Source organism: Bombyx mori, chromosome 8 (assembly GCF_030269925.1).
Source record: "Bombyx mori chromosome 8, ASM3026992v2".
In the NCBI taxonomy this organism is placed as follows: domain Eukaryota; kingdom Metazoa; phylum Arthropoda; class Insecta; order Lepidoptera; family Bombycidae; genus Bombyx; species Bombyx mori.
In genome coordinates, this window is record NC_085114.1 from 6,947,512 (window position 1) to 6,955,324 (window position 7,813).

Sequence of the window (7,813 nt, forward strand, 5' to 3'; positions counted from 1 at the left end):
AGTTGGCTAAACCAGCTTCCGGCCCACTTAGTTTTAATTATTTACCAAAGCCCATTGACATCTCAACGAAAATACCGTTATGAACCCTGGAGAAAAAAGGTTCCAAATTTCAATTACATAGTGTGGCTGCCCTACTCTATCAACCGAAGCGCAATACTATTTTGCGGCAGATATAGGCAGGATGGTGGTACCTACTCGTGTAGGCTCAAAAGGCAGCCTATACGACTAGCGGATTGTAGATCACAAATGAATCGTACCGTTTATATTTATGCTATAAAATAAGCACTACGACTATCAACAACTGACAATTATCATTAGGCTTTTAATACAAAGATAAAATTTTAGCGTTCATCAACTACTACCCCTTAAAAGGTTTAAAAATATCCTTATATCTATACTTCGGAAATTAATTGACAATGACGAAAGCTTTTAAAATTGAAAGCATTAAAATTGTTCATTTGCGACATTTATTTGTGACACAAATAATTGAACGATTTATGGGAACATGCAATTTATTAAATTGCATGCACACATTTTATTCTCAAATAAAGACAAATCTTAAATATAATGTATTTAATGGATGATTTATATTGATCCATAGAAAGGTGACAGTCGCGGTGAGTAGACCAGAGTAGACAGGTTTACAGCCAAACTGATGTTATGACTTTACCTTAGCCAAGAAATGTCACTACAAAAGAACCTAACCCTCATCCACAGCCCACTAAGTTTCTCACCGGATCTTCTCAGTGGATCGCGTTTTCGATCCGGTGGTAGATTCTGCGAAGCACGGCTCTTGCTAGGGTTCGTATTAGCAACGTCATCAGGTTTGAGCCCCGTGAGCTCACCTACTAGTTAAGGCTACGCTGATATAGCCTCTCAAGGCTCTAAGGTTAGGTAGGAAAAAAAAAAAAAAAACACCGCCTCTCACTTAGCACTAGGTAGAAGTCTCAATTTAAAAAAAAATTAAATGAAGAAAAGGTGCCATCATAATAAACAAAGCAAACTTGACGTCGGAAATATACTGTGTGAATATTCTTGCACAATGTTATTCGTTCATAATGAAGTTTATTCTTGAACATATGATTTGTTTACTTTAGGCATCTTAACTATTAAGTTTTGTGTATATTTTTCAATGAACTATGTATAATGCATCGTATGTATAATGCATGATGCAAATATCGTATGTATAATGAATGCATCGTGTATGAAAATTTAAACCTCCGGAACCATTTTAATCTCAATTTTATTGGTAGTTACCCTAGGAAAAACCGCCGATTTTTTTCTTTTTGCGTAGATCGGTGGACGATCTCACAGCCCACCCGGTGTTAAGTGGTTACTGGAGCCCATAAACATCTACAACGTAAATGCCGCCACCCACCATGAGATATAAGTTGTAAGATCTCAAGTATAGTTACAACGGCTGCCCCACCCTTCAAACCGAAACGCATTACTGCTTCACGGTAGAAATAGGCGGGGTGGTGGTACCTACCCGTGCGGACTCACAAGTGGTCCTACCACCAGTAACGAGTGGTAACAAGAGTTATTTTCTAAAATAAGGAATCTACTCCAGTCTACTGCTGTCTACACACTAAGTCCATATAATCATGTATGTTATAGTAAATGAGCAGTTGTTTACATTTTACAACATTTTTTTAAATTAACATCATAATACCCTATGACCCTGCTATCAATCATCAATTCAAGCTTAGATTGGATTTCTGCCCGCATAAGCCCGCTTCACAATTTACGTCCCAGAGTCCGCGACTTTGCCAAACTTTACTTAACAATACGTGAACAGCCTTCCTCCAGCAAAAACCAGATATGGAATATAAACTTCAAAATTAGAAAAGGATAAGAATCTATACTAATATTATAAAGAGGAAAGATTTGTTTGTTTGTTTGTTTCGAATAGGCTCCGAAACTACTGGACCGATTTGAAAAATTCTTTTTCCATTAGAAGCCGACATTATCCCTGATGAACATAGGCTACTTTTTTTTATTTTTTTTTTTATTTATTTCATGTGTGTTTTAATGTTTCCGAAGCGAAGCGAGGGCGGGTCGCTAGTATTTTATATGTACGTAATTTGAAACGGAATATTATGAAAATAGATTAACGTAGTGTGTATTTTGTTCTGCGATGAAAAATTCAGCTAAGTGCCTTCGCTCTACCGAGAGGGCTGGTGGTCGTGGCGCCGACGACCGCCAGTCCGGCGTCCCGAGGGGGAGGGTGATGGGAGAGATGTGCTCCGCACTAAACACTTCACTTTCCCCCCTTTGCCTTTTCATGAGTTCTGTCTCATGTGAGGTTTGGACGTTGGTTGTTGAGCGACAGGAGGTTTTAGTCGGTTCGACTCCGACATGCTCCGCCCGCCGTCCCCAGTGGAGGGCGGAAGTCCGGCGATTTCCTCCTGACCAAAAAAAAAAAAAAAAAGTGCCTTCGCTCTAATATTTGGGAGAATAAATTAAACGTATTGTAACTTAGACGCAATCATAACACGCTTCTCGAACATTAAAGTATATTATTACGTTAGAGATATTACAGTTTCCAAAAACAACGAGCCTTATGAAAACCGTTTAAACAACTCAGCGGGTTTATCTTTTTTGGTTCCCTCTCGAACGCTTATTAGATATTAGAAGATAGGTAAACAGTGAACTTTCTCGATCTAACACGCTCTTTGATTTTATATGAAGAACTAGCTGAGCCGGCAGACTTCGTAGTGCCTCAGTCGATAAATAAAAGATCTAAACTTTTGTATAAAATAAACTTAAAACTAACAAAAGAAATCCGTCCGACGGGGGGCACGTCAAAGGAAAAACAAAATTGTTATTTTTATTTAATTCTGAGCATTTTCATATTTATCTACCATTTAAACCTTCTTTGGACTTCCACAAATAATTCAAGATCAAAATTAGCCAAATCGGTCCAGCCGTTCTCGAGTTTTAGCGAGACTAACGAACAGTAATTCATTTTTATATATATAGGTATAGATAGATAGATAGAAGATGAAGAATTAAGTAATAAATAACCTTGCATGAAATAAAATCTGTAAATGCTAAAAATTGCCAGAATTCGTATTTAGAAAATACCATTTGTACTTCGTTTCGGGCAGCATGGAACGCGTAAAAACTAAATTAAGGAAGCGTAAAACAGATATCGGTTCCAATATATCTCGAAATTGCTTCATTGAAATGCCAATGTCGCCGAGGGCACCCACATAATATGAATTATATTACGTTGGTAGATACATCCAGGATGGAAGGAAACTTTTCCTAAAAACCATTTGCACACCTTTTGCAGGATTACTTACTTATACGGCCACGATAACACAAAAAGTCATTCGATAAATCATATTTTACATATATGTATTTGATTGTTACTTTTTGCACTGTACCCAAAGTGATATTATTATAAATCAGCTCACTAGTGGTGGCCGCGTTGTCGTATGAGTTAGGAATCATACTTATTTCGATGTTCTAGTTTATTCATAATTTTAACATATTGCCATAAGTAGGTGCCTTATCTCAGGCCTTGCTTAGTTATATATGGTCACCGGAGCGCACAATCTATATATTAATACGTGAAGCAAAAACTTTGTATCGCTTTTTACGAAAATTGCGCGAACGGAGGAGTATGAAATTTCCTATACTTATAGAGAAGAAGTACACAATGCTAATATTTTTTAAAAATAATGCATAAAAGATACATTAAATCAATAAAGAAAACATTACACACACTGCATACCATGTATTTGACGCACACACGCATGCACTATAGGTATTTATTGTCAAACTTTTGTTCTTGACATCGTTGTCAAATTGAGAATAGATTAAATATTGTTTGTCTTTGTTAATATTTTTTATAGTGTAGTCTTGGCGAAATTTGTGATTATAGAAGTTTAAAATACAATCATAATTTTTTTTTTTGTTATTGCCTTTGTAGGCTGACGAGCATACGGCCCACTTGATGGTAAGTGGTCACCGTCGCTCATGGACGTCAGCAATGCCAGGGGCAGAGCCAAGCCGCTGCCTACCATAGTGTACAAACTTACAATTCCAATTAATTATAGTCGAATTTCGATTACTGCGGGACCTCTAGTTATAATAAATACGAAAGCTGTCACTATTTAGAACCCTGTGGGCTTAGTGCGAGTTTTTTAACGTTCTCGATAGCGTAAAAATTAGTCCATATTTGTATGAAAAGTGATCGTTTGCCTACGTTTGCCGCTAGGGGCGCTGTTCAAACTGCATAAAAATTGGGTTAACTTTTACGCTATCGAGAACGTTAAGAAACTCGCACTAAGCACACTGAGGTATTTCAATTGCTGGTAATAACAAAATACCGTAATGTAATGTAATGTAATAATACAGCATGTAGAATCCACAACGTCGGTTGTAGTATCAGTCGGTTCAAGCCACATCTGCTACCAGACTACATGACCGCTACCAGTAATCACGCAGTGGACTGAGAGTTCTGTTTTGATTTCATTAAACGATGATAGTATGGTATTTTGAAAGTGAAACGTATATAATTTGAATCCGTTTAAAATCGCATTACATACTAGGTACGAATACACCGGTTAATCAGTGGACTAAGAAACAAACCTTCAAGATATATGTAAAATTAACGATAAAATGCAGCTTTTTCCGTTTAAATAATAATGTCTATTCTTTCTTTGTAATCTTCTTGTTCTCAGTCGTTTGCACTCTTGGCAGAGTAGTCGTGGTCATCATTTCGGGTGGTGGTGCTATTCGCAATTAATTTATTCAACTCATATTTTAATTTTATGTTATTCATGTTTAATAAAAAATAAAAGAATAACTTGTATCCCTACAAACAAAACTTATCTTTCAGTTGTAATATTACGAAGAACTAAATTATAACGTAAGAAGGTGAATTGTGTAAAACTTGCTCAGTTTACTATTTTATACGCTACACGTATATATTATCCTCGTTCATTTATAATATAAGGCAGGTAAACCGTAACATAAGAAGCTTTCAGCACTGCCGACAAGTTCAATGTTGAATGAGGATCTCGGTAAATTTGAGCTAAGTAGTACATCACCTAATTACATAGCAGAATAATTTCACTACTTAGTTCATTATTTTGTAAGTTAAGACAAGGGTATGCGACACTAAGCTGTTAATGTATCCCCACCATAGGCCCGGAACAATAATATTAAGTACATATATTTTGATTCTTGTTCTATATAACTCTCCGATTGTTAAGTTCGTCCAAGGATAGATGGTGATGGGACGCGCGATGAGTCCAAGTAAGTTAGTAACACTTTCTTGTCTGTTTCTGCAGTGTAGCAAGCATGATTTTCCACCAGGGTAAATAATTAGATAATCACTGATTCTTCAGTAAAATTCTTCTAATAATTATCTGGGATAATTCGGTCAAAATACGCCAATGCTAGAAGTACATAATACCACGGTTAAAAGCAGGTATGTTTTTTTTCAGTTATGTACATGACAAGGGCATACACAAATAACATTCATCGTTCATCTCGAACAATGAAATAAAGAAAAAATATGCAATTTTAAAAACGTCAGATGCAGGCAATCCCTGTAATGAACATGGATCTAAAAAAATCAGCTAAAAGAGCCTTCTTGTCACATTGATCTACTTTTTATCTAGCCAAACGAAGGTTTCAAATTATTTGCCATACCTAAATGTTTTTAATACTGTATACCTATTCTAATACTTTTATTTTCTAACTGATTAATTAATTGACCACCTCATTGGTGGCGGGGCTATTAATTCTGACTACAGTACTTACTCAATCTTGATGCTCGATCGAATTCCAGTATATTTGTGAATTATATTCAAGGTCTGGTGTTACCTATACTGTCTTGCCTCGTATATGTTTACGGAATCCCGTAACAATTTAAAATTATAAGGCTTGAACGCGAATCTTACATGTAAAAAAAATGTGTGTTAATTTTGTCCATGTAACCGTAATCTAGTGATGCCACTATGCTGTAATTCAAATTCAAGGGACAGATAGAAATTAATTTAAGAAATTTAGAAATTTCTATTGTGCGCAGATATTTTGACTTATTATATATAACCAGTATGATAACACGTATTGAAAGATAAATATAAAATTCTTAGAATTCAATAAATCCCTTATTAATACTATAAACTTTTTTTTTTATTGCTCTTGTAGGCAGACGAGCATACGGCCCACCTGATGGTGAGTGATTACCGTTGCCCATGGACTTCAGCAATGCCGGCAGAGCCAAGCCGCTGCCTAGTGCCGTTGAGTATTATGAGCTCAAACAGGTCACCTATTTCTACCCGGAGGCAATCTGGTGTTCCGGCTTAAAGGCTAGCCACCATTAATAATACGAGCTCATGTCGCGGTATCGTTGACGACATTAACTTTGTGGTCGTTAAAAGTTCTCGTGTGAACCGTCAGGTCGTCTACAGCAATAAATAATATCATGACAATTATCATATTTAAATTTTAAGCGTGTCTGAAGCTCGTGACAAACGCAAGATCTGCCACTGAGCGAAAATTGCTCGGTAAATTGTTAGTGTTTGGAACATGTATACATATTTGCAAACTTGTCTTGAAAATGTTTTTATCGCGATCCAGGCATTTGTCACTTATCTTTTGTTCTATGATAGCTACCGCTACACGTGCACATGTATACATATTTATAGTCCGCGTACATTTTTCTAAGAATTTTGTCTGGTTTCAATTTAAAAATTGATATAAAATCTTAGTAACCTTCTATTTTTTATTGTTCATATCTAGGATATATTATTATATGTTCATACACTCTTGCTACCTAAAGGTACAGGGGAACGAGAGCGAAAATAGCAATTCTAAAATGCCTCAGGCTTTGCCGAAACTTTTCATGTAAAGGTCCCCGAAAACATTTATGTGGAGACATTAGGAAAATTACAAATTTTCATTACACGATTACCTGTTATTATGCAAGATGAATATAAGGAAGTTATAGCAACTTCGCATTAATTACGGCGGGATGTCCCCTTCTGTCACTTGGTCAAGGATCAAATTCGTAATTGTAATAAATAGCCTAAGTAGATATTTCACAAGGTGTGTGATTATTTATATATACTTATTTTCGCAAAGTATCTAATTTTGGTACTACATTAAAACTGCATTTAAAAAACTTTTTATTGCAACCCTTAAATCGACATAAAAAAGTAAGTTATAACAAAAAAGACTCTGCCCCTTTCGAGTGAATTTTTTGGTGTCAACACTCTTCTACCGAGTAATGTAAAATTACGAGTACATACATTTTTTTTACTTCGCTGGGGAATCCGTTTAGGGATACCCGGTCAAGGGGGGGGGTAGCAGACCAGATTAAGAGAAGAAGAGGGAGACTAACATCAGCCACGCAAGATTCGCCCCGCAAAACCGACTGCCGACTAAACCCCATCGAGCTCCACCACTCCGATTCCACGAAACCCTCGGTGTCTCGGGAGACACACCGTGGGTGGCGCACAGGAGCCACCTTGCGCCGCCACACCACCGGACCGACAGCCGACGGGCTGGGTGTCCGTCTCCGACACAAGGACTGTGTCCTGCGCCGGCATACCACAGCCAATACCTCGGCCTTGAGATCCCAAGGAAGAAAACCGGCGAGTTAAAAAATAAGGCGCCCGGTGCATTCGTTTCAAGCGATACGATTTTTTTTTCTACCTATGCTGATAGCCTTGAGAGGCTATTTCAAACTTCGCCCTAACGTGTAGGTGAGCTCACTGAGAAGATCCGGCGAGAAACTCAGTGGGCTGTGTCTGTGGGTCGCTTGCGACGAAGGGCTCGACTCGTCGAC